The sequence below is a fragment of the Rattus norvegicus genome, chromosome 1 (genome assembly GCF_021556685.1).
Source record: "Rattus norvegicus strain SHRSP/BbbUtx chromosome 1, alternate assembly SHRSP_T2T, whole genome shotgun sequence".
Classification (NCBI taxonomy): Eukaryota; Metazoa; Chordata; class Mammalia; order Rodentia; family Muridae; genus Rattus; species Rattus norvegicus.
Window position 1 is genome coordinate 238,083,192 of NC_141534.1, and position 26,045 is coordinate 238,109,236.

Here is a 26,045-nt window from a genome sequence, read left to right on the forward strand (position 1 = left end):
CCTCCTGTATACATGTGGACACATCCACACTCAGATACACATGCACATATGATGAAAAAGAAAAAATATAATCGTAAAAATATAAACAGAAATCTGAAGTGTTGAGTACACACATTTCTTTCTCTTAAATACACATGGAGGATTTCTGCTTAAAACTGACAGCCGAGTTCCTACTATGCTTCTGTCATGCTTTGGATGTAAAATGTTCCCTAATAGTTCATGTGTTTGAACACCTTGTCCACAACTGAGGAGATTTGGAAACCTTAGGGACGTAGGGTCTAGCTGCCAGATGTAGGACAGTCTTTCCAGTCCTGTGCTCAGCTTTCTGGTTGACAGCAATGGTGTATGACAAATAGAAATTCCTTGAAACCATAAGCCAAACATTTCCTTCCTCCCTAAAGTTACTTCTGTGAGGTGTTTTGTTACATCTATAAGAGAAGTAAATAACCACTTTCCCTCCAACTGATAATACAAGAAACCCAGACAAAACCAGTCAGTGATCTCCAACAGCAGAGGGGAGACCACACCCAAGCTGTGAGAATAGAAAGGAAGCAAACCAGTGAGGCCAATGCTGGAACTACCTGGTTTTCTGCCTTAAAGAATTAACTAGACTGCAGAATGGGATGCAGGTATCAAAACAAACTAGTCCTGTCATGGAAGGTAAAGGTGCCACTGGGGTTTCTGAAGCAGAATGCTAGTGGGGAAGGGCCTGTGTGAGGAAACAGTCAAAAGAAAAATCTTCCTGGGTTGGGGGTGGGGAGAGAGCTCAGCAGGGAAAGTGCTTGCCACACAAACCTGAGGACCTGCATTTGCATCCTCAAAGAGCAGCCAAAACCTAGTGTGACATCATGTGCTTTAATCTCAGAGGTAGGAGAAATGGAGACAAGAGGATCTCAGAGGCCTTCTTGGTCAGCCAGTCTAGCTGACACAGGCTCATATCAGAGTCTCTCTCAATAGGTAATGTGGAGAGCAATGGAGAAAGGTCCCTAATGTCTACCTGGAGCCTCCATACACTCACAGGTCAGTGAATGCACATGCGCGAACATGTATAGTCCACACAGAGAAGGGAGGGAATGGGGAGGGGGAGAGAATGGGAAGGAAGAGAGGAAGGAAGGGAGGGAGGAAGAGAGGGAGGGAGGGAGAAAGGAAGGGAGGGAGAGAAGGAGGGAGGGAGGGAGAAAGGGAGGGAGGGAGGGAGAAGGGAGAGAGGGAGAGAGGGAGGGAGGGAGGGAGAAAGGAAGGGAGGGAGAGAAGGAGGGAGGGAGGGAGAAAGGGAGGGAGGGAGGGATAAGGGAGGGAGGGACAGAGGGAGAGAGGGAGGGAGGGAGAAAGGAAGGGAGGGAGGGACAGAGGGAGGGAGGGAGGAAGGAGGGGAGGGAGAGAGGGAGGGAGAAAGGAAGGAAGGGATAAAGAAAGGAAGGGAGGGAGGGAGGGAGGGAGGGAGGGAGGGAGGGAAGGAGGGAGGGAAGCAAGCAAGACTTATTCGGTTTCTAGCTGAATAAGTCATATGTCATTTTTGGTCCTACAAGATAGACAAAACTCTGCAGGAGAAGGATAAGCAATATAGAACCATAAGCTGAATAGCTCTTAATATAGTAAGAGGTAAGGAGAACTCTGGTTCCAACCAGCCAAAGTGGGTACACTTGACAAACACTCAAGGTACTTGGTAGAAGCCATAGAGTAGGCATAGGTCTAAACTAGACCTCGACAAAAGATTTCTAAGTCGTAGTGAATCTAAACAAAGCTCAGATGAATGAAGCTGGCCTCTAACTGGCTACCGATGTGAACAGAACTCCAAACAAACTCCTTACAGAAAGGAAACAAAACTCAGATGATTCAGCAGCAAGAATGGGAAGCTTCTCCAACAGGAAGATGAGCAAGTAACATCAAGTACATATTAATTAAAACTCTGAGTACATCAGGTATGAAGCCAATAAGGGAAGTAAATATATTTTGAACTACTTGGTAATTGGAATATGCAACATGTCCACGTTTGGTTATATAAACTAACTCATATATAATAGAAAACAATATAAGGTTAGTGGTCTTACATTTTTACTGTAAGAAGATAGGGCAAAATGATAAAGGCAAAGAATTTGAAGAAGAAATAAACCATAAATTAGGAGATATCAATAAAAGAGAAAATAAATAAGAGAAAATCATACAAACAAAACTTGATTTGTTAAAAAATTAACTAAGGAAATGAGAAAAAACATAGATCTTGTATAATTAAGAGAATAACATATGGGGCTGGAAAGACGGCTCAAAGGTTAAGCGCATTTTGCTGCTCTCACAGAGGTCCTGAGTTCAATTCCCAGCAACCACATGGTGGCTCATAACCATCTATAATGAGATCTGGTGCCTCCTTCTAGTATGCAGACATATATTCTGGCAGAACACATTATATATATAATAAACAAATAAATCTTAAAGAAGAATAACATGAATTATGACACTTTTGCCAGAAAATATATAACTTGGATGAAATTTTTAAAATCTTAAGAAAGGACAAAAAGTGCCAACATGGCACAAAATGGAATTGTGAGACCTGTGTCTATAAAAGAAATTGTGTTCTCATGACAAAAGCTTCAAGTCCCAGAGGCTTCACAGTCGAATTTTACTAAACACTTAGCAAAAAAAAAACTAATTCTATATAAACATAACATTCCAAATATGTGAAACTTTGTCATATCAGAAGATCAAAAAAATTGACAAATATAGAAGATAAGAATTAAAAAAAAAACAGGATAAAAGAGAAATTCCCAATCTCATAAAGAGTTTCAGAACCACAACCCACAGTATTATATATTGTAGTGACATATTAGGCAGTTCTCAACTGGGAAAAGTTCATACTAGCAGTAAGAACTGTTCCCAAATGGAGACCAATCCCATGGGCAAGAACCCATCCCTGATACCTGATTAATGATACTCTGTTATGCTTGCAGACAGGAACCTAACATAACTGTCCCTAGAGAGGCTCTACCCAGCAGCCAGTAGAAACAGATGTAGAGACCGACAGCCAAACATTATTAGCTCAGGAAATCTTGTCGAATAGTTGGGAGAAAGATTGAGAGACCCAAAGAGGACAGGGACTCCACAAGACCAATAGAGTCAACTAGCCTGGACTTTTGAGGGCTCCAGGAGACTGAACCACCAACCAAAGAACATGCATGGGTTGAACCTAGGCCCCCTTCACATATGGAACAGAAATACAACTTGGTCTTCATGCTGGTCCCCCAAACAACCGGTGCAGGACCTGTCCCTGAATCTGTTGCCTGCCCATGGACCTCATTCCTCTAACTGGGCTACCTTGTCTAGTCTCAATGGGAGAGGTTGTATCGAGTCCTGCAATGACTTGATGTGCCAGGAAGGGGGCCAAGAGAAAGGGAGGGAGGAATGGGGGGGGATCTGTGTGAGGAGGTGCTAGGAGGAAAGAGGGGCTGATATTGGGATGTAAAGTGAACAAATACATTTTTAAGTAAAATAAATAAATAAATAAATAAATAAATAAATGAAAGAAAAGTTGAAAGACCTGAGATTTTCAGAGATATGCAACAAACAAATTTCCAGAACTGTAGAAAAGTTTTGTCTATTCCTTACAAAACCAAGCATTTACCACACTGTGTTGTTTTCTTCCTCCCTTCCTTCCTTCCCTCCTTTCTTTTCTTTCTGTTGTTTGTTTGTTTTTCTGTTTTGGCGTTGGGGATTCTGAGACTGAATCTTACTATGTAGTTCTGACTGCTCTAAACCTCACGATGTGGAGTTCCAGAATTAAAGGCGTGTCCTGCTACACCAGCTCATTCCATTGTTTTGATCTAAGAGAAATCACAAAACAAATAGGCAGATCGTGACTGTTAATTTTCAACTTGGTAGAAACTAGAATTACCTGTGAAACTGTCATCTGGGAGGGTCTGAGGGGATTACATTAATCAAATGAGAAACCCTGCCCACTAGTGGTGATACTGTTCCTTGGATGAGAAAAAGCTGTGACTCTCTTTCTCCTGACCTGGAATGTGGTCTGAGCAGGTGACCAGTTGCTTCAAGTCTCTGTTCCCTTGACTTCCACACTGTGAGGTATTGCACCCCTAACCATAAGCTCAAACACAGTCTTCGTCCCTTAAGTTGCTTGCCTCAGAGTATTTCATCACAGTATCAGGAAAAGAATCTAAGACACGCAAAAATATCAGTATGAAAATATTTACGTCAATTTATTCAAAGGAGCAGAAACCTTTTAAATAACTTAAAAGTGACCCAATAAAGACTAAACAAGTTGTGACCAGTACTTAGTGGTAAAAATGAACTACTGACATGCAACACAATGAATGACCCTGCAGACGTCATGTTAAGTAAAGCATTATCTCAAAAAGATAATGCTAATCTACACTGGAAAAAAAGGCAGAGTGCTGATTACTTATGGAAAGTGAGGGGGAGAAATCAGAAAGAGCATATGCTAACTGGTAGAAATGATGTATTAACATTTATATATTTCAAAGTACATGCATTTAGTTGTCATAGAAAAATACCGAGGGCTACCAAATGTTGAATCACAGCCAATGATCCACAGGTTGGAATGTATGAGACATTGTTGGTTCATAAAATTTAGTATGATTTTGAACAAAAAAGGTCTTCTTTCTGTTTCTAAAATATTGTCATATCACAATGTTGTGTACAACGAGTCATCTAGTACTGGCCTTCAAGCTTGCTAATGCTCCCTGGAGATCCAGCTAAGATCATGAACAAGAAGATACCATGTTGCAGGTATCAGTCACTGGTTCTTTTTTTTTCTTTCTGTAAGTCCTGTGGTATGATATGGAAGCTACTACAGCTTGTAGAACCATTCAAATATGAAGTCATTTATCTCAGTCACTTTTGGCTCGGGGCTGTTACTACTAATAAATTTGTTATGGATAGTCACGTACAAATTTATATGAATATGGGGCTGGGGATTTAGCTCAGTGGTAGAGCGCTTACCTAGGAATCGCAAGGCCCTGGGTTCGGTCCCCAGCTCCGAAAAAAAAAAAAACCAAAAAAAAAATTTATATGAATATAAATATTTTCATTAGACAATTGCCCAAGGGTTCAATTCTTAAGGTGATTGCATATAACTTTATTTACTTGTTTGTTTGCTTGATTATATATGAAATCTTCTGCCCACTTGGTTTCTAGGGTGACTGTATCGTTTAGCATCCCGGCAGTAATGGATGCAAGGTCCATTTCTCCATATCCTTAATGACATTTGGTGCTGCTGCTCTTTTCATGACTGACATCTTGATAGCTCTGTGGTAGAACCTCATCATGGGATGAGCTCGCCTTTCTAAGAGGGATAATGATGACAGGTGTCCTGTATTTACTTGTCACCTACAGATCTTCAGTGGAATGTCTGTCCGCTCATGCCTTTACCCTCTTTTGACTTGCACTGGTTCTTGATTGTGGTCCTCTGTCAAATGTGCTTCCCTCTCCAATTCTCTCCCCCTTCATTGCTTGGCTTTTCATCCTCGGCACAGAACTTGCAGAGATCAGAGGTTTTGGTTTGGATGAAGTCCAGCTTTCCAGCATCTCACTTTGATGGCTCATGCTTTGGTTTCAGGTCTGGGGAAGCAGCCAGAGTCTTCAGATGTTGCCCACTTGGTAGTCTCCCGGCATGTCATCGGGACAGCTGCGACAGCATCTCCCTACTGACTGCTTATGCCAAGGAACATGAGCTCAAACCACTACAAACCTGTAGGTTATAAACAATGTAGCACAGATGTATGGTTGAAACACCCTGCTCCTCCTGAAGAATCATTCCTTGGCATTGTGGCTAAGAATGAGTGAAGTGCTCCAAGATTCCCACCCCATGGAAAAGAACAGTATCCCCTACTGGAGGGCAAACTACCTTCTGATACAGCAGCCATTACCCTCTAAACCTGTTCCCTCTTCTTCCAAAGACACTGTCAAATGTGTGCCAAGTGGCTCATAATTATAGTAGTGACAAGGATAATGGTAGAAAAGGGAAGTGGTGTTCTTGGGTGTGTGCACATGTGTGTGCATGTGCATTGAAGGTTAAAGGTCAGGTGCCTTCCTCTATCATTTTCTATTTTACTGTTTTGACATGGTCTGCCACCAAGCAGTTGGCAAGATTAGTCCTGCACTAAGCTCCAGGGACTCTTTTCTTCACCTCCCCAGACTACAATACAAGCACACACTGATGCATATGGTGTTTTAAGGTAGGTCCTAGGGGGCCTGAACTCAAGTTCTCATGCTTGAGTGGCAAATACTTTACCAAATGAGCCTTCTCTCCACCACTAAAAGTATTACCTAATTTAGCCAAGTCCACTCCACATGCCTCCACCCCCACATAGCGGTCCATGATTGTTCCTAAGTGCCAAGCATTCTTCCCCTCTCCTTGATAATTAAATAGCACCATGTACCCTCTTATGCCACTTGGTTTGCTTGCCTATTCTTTCCTGGTCTTATCCATTTTCCAAAATACATGGGTTCTCAAGGGTAAACACTGTGTTCTCTTCTTCTTTGGTACCCGGGAAAAGATTTAGCGCACAGCAAAAACCAACTCGTTGAGTTAACAAGAATGGACATGGTGCCAATGCAAACACTCCATGCCCACCGTCCAGTCAAAGCGGACGAAAGCAGATCTGCCTTTGTAACCCTCAGATGAGCTTTAGGAATGGATTTTCTAGAATTCCCACTTTTCTTGGGTACCTAGCCTCAACCCCTGGCCACAGCAGAAACAAAGAAAGCACAGGAACACTGAAACCAATTTCATACTGAATATTTAAACTCTTGTATAACCAGCATTTATATTCATTTTTTCCTCAATGAACTACTATGCCAGGACCCCAAAAGCTCACTGAGGAACCCCATGCCCCCTCAGATTTATTTACCGGGTTATGATAGCAATTCTCTGGGGTTTGTTTGTCCTTGATGTTTGTTTGTTTTCTGAAAATGGAAAGTGACAGAAAGTCTAGTTGCTAAGTCTCCCAGGAAAAGGAGCGGCTTTTTTTTTTTTTTTGGTTCTTTTTTCGGGGCTGGGGACCGAACCCAGGGCCTTGCGCTTCCTAGGCAAGCGCTCTACCACTGAGCTAAATCCCCAGCCCCGCGGCTTTTTTTTTTTTTAATCCCAAATATTTTCTACAAAAGACAAACTTATTGTTTGAATGAAATACACTTCATAAATGCTGTTTTCATTAAATACCCAGATCCACTAAGTCATAACCGTCTGTCAGCCTCCTAGACCCTATTACGAAGACACAGAATCCCAGAGCCTTACTGATAACGTTGTCAATTTGTTCTAAGTGAAACAGATAACACAATAACAAAGCCCTGCCCTCTCTTTAGCTGATGTTCAACTCTTTTTTCAGCACTGGCAAATGGCTTAGATCTGTAAATAATCGATCAAGGAAAGCTGCCTTCCTCGCCTTTTTAAAGTTTTCATATGTTTTATTATATGCATGTACACATACATGTATGCTGTGTCGTGTGGGTGGAATTTAGAGGCCAACTTTCAGGAGTTGGCTTTCTTCTTCTGGAGTGATCAGATCCAGGTCATTTAGGCTTCTTGGCAAACACCTTTACACACTGAGTCAACACACTGACCCACCTCTCTTCTCTCTGTTTTGTTTGTTGATGCTATGGTCTTGTGTTTTTCAGACAAGGTCTTGCTACCTAAGCCACGATGGTTCCAAACTCAAGGCAATTCCTTTGCTTAACCTCCCATAGGCTAGGATTACAGATCTGAATCCCATGCCTGACTCTCCTTATTTCTTTGTAGGATGATAAAACTCTCTCCTTTCCACTAAATTATCTGATCATCTCAGATTTAAACTGGATTTCATTGCAAAGGCCTCTGTAAGCTAATCAAGTACCATCTTCTTTACTTTGTCTGCACAGACTTTACGGTCACACCAGGTCTCACTGCAGTTACAGGTGCCAGTTACTATCAGTTCATAGTCACCTAGTTAAGATCGGCTCTGATGCAAATCCATCAGCCATAAGAACACACAATGGGAGCTTCCCTTGACACAAAAGTTTGTTGTCAAGAGCTGCTCTGGGAATGCCTTTTTTGTTTCCACCCCACAGCAGATGTGTGCAACCGCCACCTTTAGTGAGAGATTATTTCATACATGTACACGCGCTAGCACTTATGAACATCTGTTATCTGCTGTTCACTGTTTATTGCCACTAAGGGAAGATGTAAAAATAAATAAATTGTAGCTAAAGCTGAGAGAGAGAGAGAGAGCTCTGCAGAAAAGTGTGGTTCCAACTGCTATAAACCCCCAGCAAAGCATGAAAGCAATTTTGGCCTGGGAAACCTTTCACAGGTGATGTAGCATTGGAATCAAGCATTAGAGTGAAAATAAATGCTTGCCAAGTGGGAAGCAAAAAAGAAAAGGGGGCAGCAGGGAAAGATTAATCCAAGCAGGGGAAACCGCCTGTGCCAAGGGCAGTGACAGAAAAAGTTATGAGTGAACATGGCCAGCCCAGGAATGAGGCTTATCGGGGGTGCTGATGGGTAAGACATCAGTATGCATAGGCAGATTGGAGTGGGTATTTTAAAAACTTTGATTTGCTGTTATTAATGTTCCCAATTTTGACTGACAGCAGCTACTCGGTATAATGAGATATGGGGGGAAATGAGCTCTTTGTGACCTGTGCTGAACATTTTTAAAGACTTTACCACATCTTCTCCTCATGGCTATGTGATTCTCCTTGCCCTGTGAATGAATGGGGAACAGAGACTTGGCTGTTCAAGGATTACCAAAGCCTACTTTGCCTCCATAGCCCAGAAAGGCTGTCCTCATCACTGTGCACATTAATTCTCCTTCTGAATGAAGCAGAAAGGCAAAGAGGAAGGACAAAGGAAAGGACTTCCAAATCTCAGCCCAAAAGTTCTAGGTATCTGTTTTCAGTGTGTTTTGTTTGTGATCAAAGGCTCCCTCCTCGACTCAATTTCGGCTACTCTTAAAAGCCTATTTCAAAGTCTTATTTGAAGAGAATGAGATCACTGGGCCACAAGAACCACCCTGTCAGCTATGAATTAAAAATAGCTTTCTTGATAGCTTTATTCATTCCACATACCCTTGAACTCTCCCTGCCTGCTTCCATTGGTGATCCTAGCAGTGACTTATTCATGGCCTTCTCTCCAAGGCCCCTCCTTATCCCCTCCATCTCAACGCTGTACACATGGCACATGATGCTTCCATTATGTAAATCAAGACTCTGCCCTGGTTCAGGGGGAAATGAAGACGATTCAGTAGAATTTCTTCCAAGAGAATCCTGGAGCTCTAATAATTTTTACAAGGAATATTTTATCCAGTGTTTTAGAAAGAGGCAATTTATATGCTATTTAAGCTCCTTCAGAATAGACAAAAAGATGGAAAAGGGGTAAATGATTTACAAACCCAATACAGCAGGAAGATAAAATGACAAAAGAACATTTTCCAAAGTAAAGATGAGACCCTCCACGAAAGCAGAGCAAGATGAGGACAGCCTAGATTTGAATCAGGGTGATAGAACTCACTAGGTCTGTCTCCTTGGAAACACTCCTGTTTTCACATCTGTGATTGTCCTTAATAAGATGATAAAGCTGAAGGACTGTGTGACATAATGGGGAGTACTTTAGGTTTAGAAAAGCTGACCGATGATGATGTTCGCTGACTACTTCCCTAGCAATGGTCTAAGACTTTCCAGCGCATCGATTCCTAATCATCCCAATGCTCATGACATGGGTAATATGCTTATCCTAACTTTATAGGTGTTTTAATCAAGACAGGAAGAAGAGAAGCACCAGGACTACACAACTTATATATGATAAAGCTACACTTGACGTGTGTGCATTCTCCCGAAATTTATATGATGAACATCCAGGCCCTAAGTTGATAGTATTAAGAGATGTTGGTTATTTGAGGCAATGAGATCATGCTGTAATCTAAAAAAGAGACTCACTAGAAGTCTGTGGGTAGTAAACAGTGTAGATGGAGGATTGATGGAAGAGTATAAGAATATAGTTCCACTTATTTCAAGCACTGATCCAGCCATACATGGTGCTGGGGTCGATAAAGAGTTGTGATGACTGCAGAAAGATTCACCCCAGGATCTTTGAGAAAACACTGTAGATTAGAAATGCACACAGGTAATTATCTATTTGAAAGATGCTTAGCAATGTGCATTGTGTAGCTTGTGTTACTGGAGTAAGAAAAATTGAACCATTTACTAGAATTAAAGATAGAGAAATGTGGTGGGGTTTATTTGCTAATTTTTCTGGAAAGATCTGCAAAGGAAAGACAACATAACAAAGAACTTGCCCTCTTCCCTCAGCATGAAAAAGTTTTTCCTCTAAAGAGCTGCTAATTAAGTGCTGACTTTTAAGAGAAACTATGAAATGGAATAAGGAATTCTGTGAATGACATCCATATGTCTGCTTCTAGACTCTTGGGTAATGGATTGGAGTGTAGTCATACCCTAGATAGGTTACAGAATGCAGGGCAAACACTGAAATTCTAGTGCCAACAAACAAACAAACAACAACAATGACAAAAAACAACAAAAACAACCAACACATTAGAAAGTGTAAGAGAACAAGAAGTAGTCTGGTATGGGGTATTCAGCTTCAAATGCAAAGTGAATGCAATTGCAGAGGGTGAAAAGCCTAAACACAGAAATGCTCAGTTAATGGGTACCGTGCCCTCAGTTCCAGATAACTCAGAGGGCAGAAGGGAGGGCTAGATGACAAAAGACCAAAGACACACAGCAGAGTGAGGACTGAACATAAAAGAGATGAGGGGAACCTATGGAGACTCAGACAGCAGGGTTAACAGTGGACCAATCATCACTGAACAGTTTTACAGCCCAACCACACAGGAAGCCTGGGGTCTGCAGAGTACAGGTGCCAGAAAGAAAATCTCTCAGTATCCCACTAGAAGAGTGCCAAGAAACCGTCTTGAAAAGATCCCTGCTAGGGCCAAAGTTAGGTGGCCTTACAGTCATCAGTTCCACATCTATATTACTCTGGGAACAAGTGTATGACAGCTGTATTTAGAACTGGCCTGCAGCCCTTTATCATAGGAGAAAATAAAAATTCTTCAAGTCAGAACCATGGAGAGCTCCACATGTCCTCCCTTCCCCATCTCAACATGAAAATAAGTAAACTAGCTACAGGTGGAGGGTAGAGGGGTGGGAGTGACAGGGCATGAGAGAGACAAGAAATGCTATATATCTCAAAGCTATAACAAACGAACCCTACTAGAATATTGTAAATACCTCAACTAAAAGGAATTAGTGATTTAAAAAGTCGAACCAATTACTTAATCTCAGATGCACAGGTGCCAATGTAGAAACACCAGAGATAATGAAAAATTAAGTCAGTATGACTTCTATAAAAGCAGTCTCATGGAAATGGATTTCAAAGAGTATGAAGCCAATGAAATGCCAGGCAAAAATCTCAAAGAATGATTATAATTATATTTAACAAGAAGACGCTAAAGCTAAATCCCATAGACATAGAAATAAAAAAAAGTCAAAATGAAATCTTGGAAATAAGAAGCTCCAGACAGCTAATAGAAAGTTCAGTGGAAAGTCTTACCAGTAGAATGGATCAATTGGAGGACAGAATATCAGAGCTTGAAGATAAGACATGAATCAGAACATTCAAACAATAACTAATAAAGTATAAAGAGAATATATAAGACCTTTGGAAAGTTGCGCACAGACCAAATTTATGAAGTCAAGCACAGAATAGTGTGTGTGTGTGTGTGTGTGTGTGTGTGTGTGTGTGTGTGTGTGAGAGAGAGAGAGAGATAGAGACAGAGAGACAGAGAGACAGAGAGACAGAGAGACAGAAAGAGACAGAGAATGTGTGTGTGTGAGAGAGAGAGACACAGAGACAGAGAATATGTGTGTGTTTGGGTATGTGTGTGTTTGTGTGTGTACAAGCTAAAGACACAGAAAATATATTCAATAAAATATAGCAGAAAGTTCCCAAATATATAAATATAATCATCCAGGGAGGGGAAGCTTTTAGACAGCAAACTATGAAGACCTAGAAGGAATCTTCCTATGTCACATCACAGTTAACGCACTAAGATAGACAGTGGTGACTCGTGCCTTTACTCCCAGCACTAAGGAGGCAGAGGACAGTGGATCTCTGTGAGTTCGAGGCCAGCCTGGTCTGAAGAACAAGTTCCAGGACAGCCAGGGCTACACAGGCAAAGCCTGTCTTTAACAAAAAAGATACTGACTATGCAAACAACAAAAAACATGAAAGCTCTAAGCTATAAGCATGAAGTCACATTTAAAGAAATACCCAACAGAGTAATAGTTGGTTTCCAAGAGATGCTCTACAGGCTAGAAGGGTAGGAGGGTATGCAGGGCTGCATTTTAAGCTGCAAATATGATATTTGCTAACCAGAATTATTGTATTAAGCAAAGCTATACCTCAGAATTGATTAAGAAAGAAAAAAATCTAAGAACAAAAGCTAAAAATTTCATGATTGCTAATCCAGCACTGCAGGAAATATATGAAAGAGTCTGACATTTGGAAGAAAATAATAAACAAATCCATGAGGCCAGAGAAGAGAGGGATGAAGGGGTGGGGTACATAGGAGGGGCTGGAGGGAAGGAATGGGGAAAGGGAAACTGACATAATTATATTTAACACTTTAAAAAGATTAATATATATAATAAAACAAACATCTCAAATGATATAAAAAATCAATATAATATAAAAAAAAATTGTGCCAGAACATTAGGTAGGGCATTAGGTTAATGCAATAAAAAGATTACAGAACAGGGGTTGGGAATTTAGCTCAGTGGTAGAGCGCTTCCCTAGCAAGCACAATGCCCTGGGTTCGGTCCCCAGCTCCGAAAAAGAAAAGAAAAGAAAAAAAAGATTACAAAACAAACAAATGATAAGAATTAATACATATTTTCAGTGGTCACACTGATTTTAATGTTTTTAGTTTCCTAGCCAAAATAGATAAACTAGCAGATTGGAATAAAAGCCTTGATCCACACTAAATTGATATAGACAAATACAGCTGTTAAATAAGGGAATGGAAAAAGATATTTCAGGCAAGTAGAACTCAAGAGCAAGTGCACACAGCTATATTAATACTGAGAAGCAGGTATTAAACAAAGGGTAGTCATAAAAGAAAGATAAGAGGATATATAATTCTTAGCATGCATACCGAAAATTAACACCTGCATTGTCACAAAGAACCATTAACGGCTATAAAAACATATACTGACCTCAATACAATAGTGGTGACGTCAGTACCCAGCTCTCACCATACAAAAATACTGACAAGCAAACATCAAAATTAAATAATATTATAGATCAAATGGACTTGATAGATATATACTATTTCATTAACAGCCCTAACATATATTCTTTTCATCAGTATATGACTTTTTCATACTATATCATATTTGAGATCACAACACAAGTCTAAACAAGAACAAGAAAATACAAAAGATGATACATAAGCACTAATAAAAATTTTCCCAATGTTAAAGAGACAGTAACTTACTGCTGGATTTTGCCAGACACTTAAATAATAATCCCACCAACTTCTTTCAAACTGTCCCATGGAACAGACAGGGGGAAAATGCTAATCTATTATGCAAACTGGGTAAGATGCAAAAGAAAGGAAGGAAGAAAAAGAAAGAAAAGAAAAAAGAAGAAAGGAAAGAAAACAAAAACTACAGACTGATTTCTTGCAAACTGAAGTCAAAAACACAGGAAAAAGTGTCGATCTTTTCACATTCTATGGAAACAAGGAGGTTTCACACATGTAAAATAATAATTTCAATATAACAATAGGCCAGACTCTTAATAGAGTTATATATCTTAAAAGATTTATAGATTTATAAAAGGCCTTTGACAAAGTTCAAGATTGTAATAGAATCCCTGAAAAACCATCTGGGGTAGAAGGAACATAACTCAAGATAATGAATGTTACCTGTGACGAATACACAACCAATATTTCACCACAGAAGGAAAGCTTAAAGAATTTCCTCTAAACTTAGAATGGAGACAAAGATGTCAGCTCTTTCTAGGCGTATTTAATACAGTGCTTGAAGTGTCAACTAGAACAATAATGCAGGATAAAGAGCCACGGATAGAAATAGGAATGGCAGACAAGTGATCCCATTTTGCAGATGATAAATTATACCCAAGAGTCCCTAAAGGCTCCACATTCTTAGAACGGATAAACACTTTCAACAAAGCAGCAGCACACAGAAGCTGTAGCTTCCTTATATACTAGTAACAAAGACATGGAGATACAAGACTGGAAAATAAATGCATGCGAAACAGTTTCATGTGGACTTTTCTTCCCGGGGCTGTTGGCCACAAGTCCGTTAAAACAAAGGGAACAGATTGGAAGGACAGGGTTCAAACTGCCCATGAGTATGATCCAAATGACTACAGAAATTAGCATCAGAGAGGCAGTTCAACTTTACTCCGAGTGAATCAAGCATTGTGTCGTTTTGAGGAATCGGATTAGTGATTTCTAGAGTGGGTACGTATTATTGGCTACAGGTCAGGGCTCCAAAGAATGACTCATTTGTACGGAGAGACATCCCAGGAACCTGCTTGCTCAACAGGTTCTTATCAGGAGAAAGGAAGCTGAGCCTCTGTAATGTCACTAAGGCCAGGTGACATTCAGGTTGAGGGTATGGGGTTTCAGGATTCCCAGAGAAGGTCAGAGCAGGGGAATGCCCTGCTGGTAAAGGGAGTCCCCCATTTTGCACAGAGCTCAGAAGACTTGGTAGATTTCGACATTAATTAGCAGCATTTCCCCACAGTTTCAGAAAAATACCCAGGAAGAAACTTAATTAAGGAAGTCCCTTAAAATAAAAAGTGTAAAACACTAGAGGAAAAAAAGAAAGTAGAAGAAAGTGACAAGACCTCCTATATGGGTAGAGTTAATGCTGTGTGAACGGCTTATTAGCAGCAGTGATCTAGAGTTCCACACCATCTCCCCCCAAAGTCCAGTCACATTCCTAACAGATTTCCCAATCAGCAATTTCCCAAAGTGCATATAGAGGCACAAAGACCCTGGAATCACTGAAGGACAACCCCAGATTCAAATAGTGTGCAAGAACAAAGAGCGATTACTCTGCAGGGGTCACCACTGCATCAAAATGTCGACCCACACAAAGACGCTCAGGCCTCTTTTAAAGGGAACTGGGGGAATTTTCCAGAAGGATTAGGTAATCTCTAATGTGACTGGTAGGGGCCAAAGCCCTGACATTAGGACAATTTTGATTGGCTACTGTGTTAGGGTTAGATAATCTAAAACCTCATTGGTGGGTGCTGGGATGCCCCAGATGGACTGCATTCCTGTGTCGTGAATGATTAACCACAGGATGGGCTGCGCGGCACAGAGGACCTATCCTGGGTTAAGATATCTCCCATTGTCAGGATGTTTCGGTGGGAGATTTTATTGTCTTGTTCCTGGACTTTGGGATCTGCTGCTGGAACAGATGGTCTATGGCCTAGTTTCATGGTCAGCTCCTGAAGCAGATGATCTATGGCCTAGTTTCCGGGTGGAGACAAAGTGGAACGTATAGACCCCATAGACCCCCTTCAACATGAGCAATGATGGGGTCAGTACTATACCCAATTTCAAATTATACTGCTGAGCGTAGAACCAAAAGCAACACTGCAGTGTCACAAAAACAAAGATGAAAGCCCAAGGGACAGAATAGAGGACCCAGAAGTAAATCCACAATCCAATTTTTACGATTTTATTTGAGAAATCAGACATGCAATACAATGTGTTCTGATCAAATTCAACCACATTTCCCCCTCTCCAACTTATTCTTTATCTCTACCTCCCACTTTTCTCTCTACATGTGCTTTAAAAAAAGAAAAGACTGAGTATATTGAGTGTTTCTGTGTGTGCATGGGTAGAGAATTACCTCCTGAGAATGGATAGCCAATCAGGATGCATGCTTCAAGGAAACGGACCACCCCCACCTCAGGAGCCTCTAACTGACAGACACTCCCCAGTTAGGGGTGGGACTTCAAGAGCCCATTTCTCATCCATGTTGGGACTTTGACCATCCGTGCTAGGACTCTGATTGTTTTACAAAACCACCTAAACTGTAAACTGTAGATCATTTTCAGTATTTACTTTGGAGGGGAAAGCTAGGAGGTGCTTTGCTGTCGTCCCTCACACTCCAGCTCTTTTCTCAGAACTTTCCAGAATTTCTAGGTTTGAGGAAGGGGGATGATGACCAGATGGGTCTCTCAGAGGGTCTCACAGGCAGCCGAAGGACAGCTCTGTGTCCCTTTTCACTTTACAAGAAAATCAAGAGTCCTTCAGTAACTGTCACTCAAAGATCTGACCTAATAAAGCATTAACCATATCCACACAAAGGTCTTAACCGCTTAGATTGCTGTTCTCACCGCATTGGCAAGCTTCTCAACAATCAGAATGACATTTTAATTTTAGAAAGTACAAATGAGATTACTTATTTAATTGTCATAGAGTTGGATAATATCGGAGGAATAGAAATGGTCACATCTAGATCTGTCGCTGCTCCCCCCCAAAAAATACCAGTAAAGACTTATCTAATAAATTAAAAGTATTTCCCCCCAAATATGTGCAAGTAGCTATAAAGTTTGTACTATTCATATACAGTTTTCAGGCCTGATAATAAAGTTAAAACCAGAGAAGACCCTGAGCCGTAATGTAAGAGAGGAGAGCTTTAACGGCTCACAAGTTAAGAAGGAATTTTTTTGTTGACCAAACATGTAAACACTTTCAGTGTTTCCATGCGTGTGGGTTAAGATGCAGAGAGAAGGCCCTCAAATGGAGGAAGAGCTTAAATGACAGAAATGCAGAAGGCCAATTTGCTAATATATATTGAAAGTTTTTAAAATAACCTTGCCATTTGACTTCATAATTTCCATTTGGTAAGTGTGTCCTTGGAATATGAAAAAATGTGTGGAAAGATTTAATTGCAATTCTATTCATTACCCTGTTGCTTGCACTTTTGAAAAATTGGAAAAAAATTAAATGTCAAGCAATAGGGGATTAATTAAATAGATTATAGTTCATGTGCATAAAGGAAGACTATGAAATTATAAAAATATTAACATGGATAGTTGTTTCTGGTATATTTTAAAGTGAAAAATGTTTTATGCAATATAGCTTTTACAAAAATACATATACTTAGAAACAATATACATATTTGGAAACTGTGTGTGTGTGTGTGTGTGTGTGTGTGTCTGGAAATACAGACATAATTTTAATAACATTATCGGCTTTTTCTAGAATTACAGGCTATGTTGCACTTATCCACATAATTTTTATTTCTCCCAAGTAATTAATGTACATTGGTGGTAAGAAAAGACAATACTGGTTGGTTTTACATTAAACATGAGTGTAGCATATACATCAGATGCTTTAACTTGGCAATGACTTAGTACTATCTTAAGCTGGAAGCCACAGGAAATGAACCACATGCATTCTTCCAGCCCCATAGATCCTGACTCTGGAGAATTAGTAGAATGTATTGGCACTGAATTTGTTAAGGCCGTCATAAAAAATGAGGGCACTAAAGCTGAGTGTGCCTGAATTCCCACATTCCCTCAGAATTTGCATAGATTCCAATAGAAAATAAATGAATATACATTCAAAATTCCTATGGTATGTTTCTTCCAAAGTCCCTACTCTGACACACACACACACACACACACACACACACACACACGCATATATATATTAAAATTTTTAAATTTATATCTTTTAAAATAACTATTTCTCAGGGATTTACTTCACCAGCGAAATACACATCTTACTGTCAATAGGAAAAACATCTTTAGTATATATTTTATATGTGTTGACCTTAACTATGTCTAATAATACCCTCTAGTCAATAATATCTTTATTTAACTGATGATCAGAACTGCGTAGATTTATGGAATATGCCATAATGTTCTAGGGTGGTTTTACATGTGGGATAGCTAAAACAAACTATTTAATGTGAGCATCATGTTATCGTAATTATTTTTTTGAATGTGAAAAGAACATTCTTTTGAATATTATTTACCCTCAAAATTTTTCACATATATACCATACATACATATATTTTACACATACGCGAATATACATATATACATATTTATAAATGTTTATACATATATATCATTCAGCAATTTTCACACAAACACCAATGCTTTTAACTATAGTCACCTCGATATCCAAGAAAATCTCTTGAACTTGTTTCTGGAGGGGAGGTTTGAGACAGTGTCTCATGCTGTAGATGAGGATGGACTCAAACTAAGGTCATCCCAAATGCAGGGACTATAGGTGTGTTCTACCATGCTTAGTCAACATATTGATTGTAAACAAAATTGATCAACCTCTTTCCATTATCTCCAGCCTCTGGTAACCACCATTCTACCCTGATTTTATGAGCTTGTTTTCTTTCATTCCTATCTCATAAATCTTCCTGATAAAACCAGAACTTGCTATGTGTGCATAAAGGGAAACTCTGAGTATACAGTCAATCACAAACCTGGGAGACTGTCTTAGTCGGCTTACTGACACGACGATGAAATACTGTCATCATCAATTTTCAAAGAGAAAAAAAGGGCTATTTTGGCTCAGGTTTCAGAGTTTCAGCCCATAACCCATTGGTTCTGCTGCTTTGAGCGTGTGACTAAGCACCTTGGTCTCTTACCCCATCTCAGGAGAAGCTTGTGGCTAAGAAAGCCTCTTCAATGGATGGCCAGGAAACAAACGTGGTCAAGGAGGGGACTAAGGTCTCGGTGCCTGCGCTGGCACGGTACCAAGAGCCGGGCACAGGCCTGTGAGGTTTTAAAAAAAACAAACACATACTCTGGTCATTTGTGTAACGAGAATGCCAAATCTTTTGCTTGATTCACCGAATATATACTCCAAGTTCACCGGGTGGAAAATTCCAGGAAGCACCATGGGAAAACCGACATAAGCCCTCAGGAACAAAGAAAGAGGAACAAAAGACAGGAACCGATTACCACCCAGGTGTGCCACCCAGGTGTGTCGCTTCAGGGCCAGGGCGTTCCTTTGTTAGGAACAAAAGGCTTCTACATGCATCCCTAGGGCTTCAGCAGGGCTCAAACACTGCTGGGGACCCAGGAGGGTCCCACAGTATCCTTGAAGGCCTCTGACAAGGATCTACTTTGTAGAGGTTCTACACCGTCCTGTCTGTGTCTACCAAGGGATGCAGGGTTTCCCTTTGGCCTTTGAGCACATTCAAAATCCAATCTCTAGCAGCCTCCCTAGCAAATATTCCTCCACCCTCCACCCTATTTTTCTCCCTATGCCTTATATTCTGATATAGAGCTTTTGATTGTTTGTATTATGTTGGGAAGACTATATCCTAAGGCTAGACATCCCCCCCATACATACAATGCTCTGGTATACATTCATTTATATGAATAAAATATGCTTTATACATACGTTTAAAATACTGTTTAACAAGAAAATGATTAATGAAAACTTTAGGTATGTTGAATCACATAAGTTGTTTGAGACAGTCTCATTGTATGTCCCAGCCTGGCCTGTAACTCACTTCTTAGAGCAGGCTGACCTTAAACTCACAGAGATTCAGGCCTGAGTAGTGTGGTTAAAGGTGTGTGCCACCATGCCCAGCTTTCACAAACTCTTAGTCCTAGGTCTCCTTAATATCTTAGACACTATCATTTCAGTAACCAGATAGAAAAACTTTGACCAAATTTCATCATATTCGTTGATTGGTGGAAAAACACTCTTCATGGTAATTAGATTTTAAATCACTCTGCAAGTAACTTAAATGTAAAAAAAAAAAAAGGATGTTCTTTATACTAGACCTACAAGACCTACAAATAGAGCTCACATTCGATCTTTAATAGATGTTCTTGGATCGTAATTTACTTTCTTGAGGTGGTCTTTAGTCTATCTGTAATGATTCACACGAGGTCATAGGAATGCTCACAACCCTAAGTGTGGTTCTGGAATGCGAGCATGGAAGGACCACAATGGATTACGGTTCTGGAATGCTTGTGAGCACAGAAGGACCACGGTGGATCAGATTTTGCTAAGAAGGCACCAGGAACAGCAAGAAGGAGTTCTGTCCCCAAGGTGTTCTCAGACTTAATCTATGTATCTATTGTTGCTATACACACAGAGCTTCAGTGACAATATGCTCAAAGGAAGCCCAAGAGTGGAAAGGATGACAGGCACCCCAAGAGGTCTCTAGGAATTGACTCTAAATGCAGGCTTTAAAAATGAGTAGGCAGGGAAACAACAAAGAATGTAGTCAGAGTGACAGCAGGGTACAAAGGCACAGTCACTGGAGCAGACTGTAGGGGGCAATACTGGCACAGTGGGGATGCAAGAATCACTCAGTGGCTGGGGAGGGAGGGGCGTGTTGGTAGGAGCCTCCTGGCTTGTGTTCCTTTGTCTGACTACAGTTGAATCTAACCAGAAACCTTCCTAGTTAGATTACATAAAGATACAGAGAAGAGAGATGGGGGCTTTGTGGAAGGGATATCCAAGCATCTTCAAGGCTGAATTTAAGCAGTGGCCCCATAACTTTCTCTCCCTCACTCCCAAAAGCCCCACCTCACTCCTAAGGATCCCTCCATCAGAGCCTCCATAATAAGGAACAGAAGACTCTAGGAACACCCTCCGTAGTTGGTGCATCCTTACCCCATTAAATTCATGGAAATCGCGTGTTTCAGTCCTTGCTTTCAACATAGAAGCTGAAGACCACTTCTGGGAGTGTGGTTGCCTCGATCACCAAAATGCACAGTGAGTTTAAAACTACAAAGCTTTCATGATGGTGACATCAGAAGGGATGGCCTGCGTCATATCTGAGTTCCCATAGCTTTCACAGGTCCCCTGGCTTGTGGAAACTCCAGGCTTCTGGACCTTGAGGCTTGCCTCAATCCAAACCACCATTTTCACTACATCATAAAACACTTGGATTCCACAAAGGACTTATGTTTCAGATGTAATTCACACACTTATAAAAATTATTTCTGAGCATATGGCTCTGTGGGCCTTTGGTTCACAGGCTATCTACCATCATGCCCACTAACAGACTTCTCATGCCCTATGCCTCCAGCTCCAAAACACCTTTACCCTTTGTTTTCTGTGTGGCCACTGGGAATTTCAAGTAAACAGAATTACAAGATCAGGTTGAATAATATCTTATGCCTGGCTTATATTTCACTTAATCTATAGTTTATGTAGTAGTTTTAATGAGAATGGCCCCGAAAGCTCATTTATTTGAATTTCTGTTTTCCAGTTGGTGGAACTGTTTGGGGAGGATTAGGAGGTGTGACCTTGTTGAAATCAGTCCCAGTGGGTCCCTCTCTCTGCCTCTGTGTACTTTACCATGATGTAAGCCGTCAGCTGCCCCTGCCACTGTGCCTTGCTGAGCATGATGGGCTCTAACCCTCTGAAACCAAAAATCCACATTAAACATTTTCTTTCCTAAATTGCCTTATTCATGGTGTCTCATCATAACAATAGAGAAGTAGCTTTATTCAAACAATTGTATACTTGTTTTAAAAATCAATTCTGGAGTCCTCATAGCGACTATATAGGGATATCTTGATACGCTGAACTTCTTGATCAGCTCCAATAGTTTGGGATTTGAGAGACTTCCTAGTATACTTTTATATTTAAATTTACTTCTTGTCAACATTATGCTTTTTAAATTTCAACTTCTTATCTAGATGTCCTGGATGCTATTTCTAATCTAATACTGAATGGAACAGACAAAAGCAGACAACCCATCTCTCTCTTGGTCTTTGAGAGGACACTTTCAGTTTTTCCCCATTAATCATGAAGTCCATGGCAGTCACCAAGGATTTTCAGGAGGAGACTGAGGGGTTAGAAGAGTCAGGTTATTACCTGGGAGTTTTACTCTCTCTGCTTTATAACCATCTCCGGGTTTGGTGTTTGCAAGCTTTCTAGTGCGCTGTATGTATCTCTCCACGACATACTCTTTTGACATTATAACACAACAATATCATCTACAAAGTTAACACTTGAGAACCACACAACTGAGCTATCAAAAATAAAAACCCACAAACATGTACAAAACTCCTATCAACTTAAGTCTCTTTATGGTGGTGGTGGTGGTGGTGGTGGTGGTGGTGGTGGTGGTGGTGGTGGTGGTGGTGGTAGTGGTGTCGGCAGGGGCGGGGGCGAGGGCGGGGGCGGCAGCTACTGCATTTATAACTATACAGGGAGTCACAGGTTGAACATATCTATGGAGACAAGAAAAAGACAATACCTAACTGTGGGGTCTGTGAGCGGAAGCCTGGTAAGGTCCAGCTAAAGGCTTGAAGCCCCTGAAGGGATGGTAGGAGCTACCCCTGTTCCTGGCACCAGGTCCCTGTCATGTAGCAGCAGCCCCCCCATAGATTTGTGGCCTTTCGTCACATAAGGACAACACCTCAAGCCCTTCCACATGTAGATGAGGCATCTCTAACATCTCAGACAGACAATAGAAAAGAAAAATGTGGTCCTGCAGGCTCAAGACAGGGATCCCCATGCTAATGAGGTACCTAGAGGCTCAGAGGGCATTGTCAATAAGATTCCCTTCCCAGACATTCCTCCCTGTAACAGGTATTTAATCTCAGGCCCACCCTGAGAAGGGGGTACAGTTGTACACACTCACTTCGCACCATGACAATAAACAGTTTGGGACCATAGACTGTCTTTTCTTCAGGATCCACTATGGGGAGCCATAGTCTAGCCTCCTGTAGAAGGCCTCTCTGCACTCCCAACCACAATCGCCATCTAGTCTGCCACTGTCAAGCCAAGGACTCTCTCCGTGGAACTAGCTCGAACTCCCTTTTTCCTCCCAGCCCAGGCTAGACCCAGCACTCAGCCCCCCGCCTTAGTTCTCAGCTCTTCTGAGACTCCCAGCAGCACCCGATGCGGACGAATCTGAGAACCCCACGACTGGGGCTTCATCGCAGGCCCAGGGACCCCCAAGCCAGCTCTGGCATTCTCACATCTCAGACTGCACTTCTCCCTCCCCCAGCAGTGCCCCTGCGCTCGGCACCCCCACCCCCTGCGGCAGGAAGGGGTAAATACAGTCAAACTCAGTCAAACTCATCATGTCCTGCCTCCTCAAGCGGCCTCAGGCCAACACAACCTTCTGCTTCCAATGATATAACTTCTTTCCTCTCCTCTAGACGGCCTCTTCAAAAAAAAACAAAAACAAAAAAAAAAACAAAAACAAAAAAAAAAAAACCTAACAAATTACTTCATATCAAGAAAGTGATATCAGCCCTAGAGAACTTTTTGTATAAGTTGTGCTAACTATGCCCCCAGAAATTATCAGAGAAGGAACACAGCTTCCAGATGTCAGTCCATTTGCCTCTGCTCAAGATATATTCATTGTACATCTCGTTCCTATCTCTTCTAACAGTACTGGAATTTCAAGTCCTTAGGGCTATTCATCAGTCTGACCCAGCATCCCATGATTCCTAGGCATCCACCACCCTCCGGTACACCAGTGGCCTCTTCTCCATTACCATCTTTTATCTGAAGTTCTTTTCCTATTTTGTAGCAGAAATCTGGCTGACTCAGACATGATAACATCTCCTATGGGGCCCTCCCTCCATTGATTTTTTTTTTTGACACTCCTAGTATATTTCCACTACCATGTAACAAAGTGCTACAAACTCAGCATTTTAAATCAATGCAAACCCTTTTAATTGAAAGCTATTTTCCCCAGGGGTCTTTGGTTTATGACTCCCTGTTATGGGTTACCCTGGTGCTATTTGTATTTTGACCTTAATTCCACTTCCTCAAGAGGGGCTGCCCCTCCACCCCACTCCCAGGAGTAGATCACATACCTGGGTGATCTCACTGAACCTTCTTCCCATTCTGACTGGTCAAATAAAGGCTAGAACCGATAATTGGGCAATGGAAGGGAAAGGTGGGACTTAGAGGTATCAGAGAGGGAAGAGGAGAGAGAGGAGAACCAAGGAGGAGAGGTGGAGGGAAGATGGAGCAGAACCACATAGCCTGGGGAAGCTACAAGTAGCAAGGGGTCTCATAGCCTGGGGATAAATTAGCATAGTAATAGATCTGCCCAATTGAGGCATGTAATTTATAAATATAATTTCTGAGTTGTGTTTTTAATATGGGCTTATTGGGGTAAGAAATTACCACATTTGGTGCCCAACATGGGGCTTATAACCCAACCAACCTTAGATAAAAGTACACACACACACACACACACACACACACACACACAAACCAATAAACTACTGGGGCTGCATTCTAGGGCTTCAACAATGTATAGGTTAAAGCTAAGTGGATCTGAGGGGTCTACAGAGAGAAGCTGAGAGGCTCCCTCTCTAAGCCCCAGACAGACCACTACAGCCAGGGGCAACAACCCTAGCCTGAACTCGGACTTGGGCAGTGCCAGTTTTACCACATGGTTGGGGTTCCCTGAGACTGGGGAGGGGCCAGGGACACTAGAGCACTGATGCCTATGAAGTAGTCTTCTTGCAGACACAGCAGGCTGATCTGGGCACCAACACAGGAGGGAACCTTCCCATGCTCGCTTCTCCTTATTCCCCCACGAGAAAATAAGACACGGGACAGCCAGACTTACTCTCCCAACTACATATGCTACAGGCTGCCTAAGATCAATACAAATGCTGCTAGCTACAACCCGAAGAAAGAGCCAGCTCAAAACCACTTCTACCATCAGCTCCCTCCCTATGGATAAGAGAGGACTATAGTGTTCTAAGTCCAATATAACAGCAATTCCCTTACTGCTACACAGACACACTATCAGGAACTTAGCAGTCCATCCCAGCATGATTTTATTAGCTCATAGCTTTGTAGATGAGATGTTCTTGTCCATGATAACACAATTGACTCCTTTTTTCCATTCAAATAGCACCTTAACCACCAACCCTACGTCCTGCCCTGCCATTCCACCTGTAGCAGTCTCTCCCTTCAGCAACTCCATAGCATGTGATTGTTTGAAGTCTCCAGGTGCATTTGTCATTATCCAATATCAACATAATTTATGCTAATTATTATCTCTCTGTGATCACTTTATTATCATAAATCGCATTGTTTTCATTTGCATCTCATATTTTCAAAATTTTAAAAAAACTAACACTTGAAAGCAATTGCAATTTTCTTTCTATTTTGTAAAGCTTGATGCATTACTGAAAGTGTCAGTGACCATGACAATGACTGCTTTCTTATTGACACATCTGATTAGTTGTCACCAATGCTTCTAACTCTAAATTCAAAAACAAACCTTTCCTGTTAGGGCAGAATTGCTACAATAGTTTAGTAGTCGTTAAGTAAAATATATAAAGAATTTAAACTTAATTGATAAAATATATAAAAATAAAAATTCATATTTACAAATAGTTGTAAGCCAATTTAATGGAAAAATGAACAATTCAAAATAACAATATTAGGCTGGAGAGACGGCTCAGGAATTAAGAGCTTTTCCAGAGGACCAGACTTTGGTATTCACAATCACAGCTGACAACTACCTGTAACTCCAGCTCCTAGGGTCCAACATCCTCTTCTGGCCTCTACAGGTATTTCCACTCACATACACATATCCTCCCTATACATACATTCATACACACACACACACACACACACACACACACACACTCACAATATACCAAGACACATCAAACACAGAGACATACACATATAGTATACACAGGCTACCACGCACACACACAAAATATACACAGATATACCACACACATACCTACCTACATGACACATACCATACATACATGACACATACCATACATACATGACACACACCATACATATACAACACACACAGAGACACACACATATCACATATATACCTTACATACACACTGCGCACACAGACATTCACATAATATAAACATACCACATACACACAGACACATACACATCTCATACATATACACACCACACACAAACACACACATACCACACTCACACAGAGACACACCACATACACACATACACACATCACATACAGACATATAAGCACACATT

At 41.1% G+C, this 26,045-nt stretch overlaps 1 long non-coding RNA gene across 1 annotated transcript in view; it reads right to left on the reverse strand.

The window, feature by feature from the left end:
• The window catches only part of LOC102555989 (uncharacterized), a 38,519-nt gene extending 18,551 nt beyond the window's left edge, over window positions 1–19,968 (reverse strand). The window contains exons 1-2 of the long non-coding RNA XR_015648147.1: window positions 19,870–19,968; window positions 18,694–18,820 (exon numbers count right to left, since the gene is read on the reverse strand). This is a non-coding gene — a long non-coding RNA (uncharacterized LOC102555989). The remainder of the gene's footprint in view (window positions 1–18,693; window positions 18,821–19,869) is intronic.
• Between the last annotated feature and the right edge of the window lie 6,077 nt (window positions 19,969–26,045).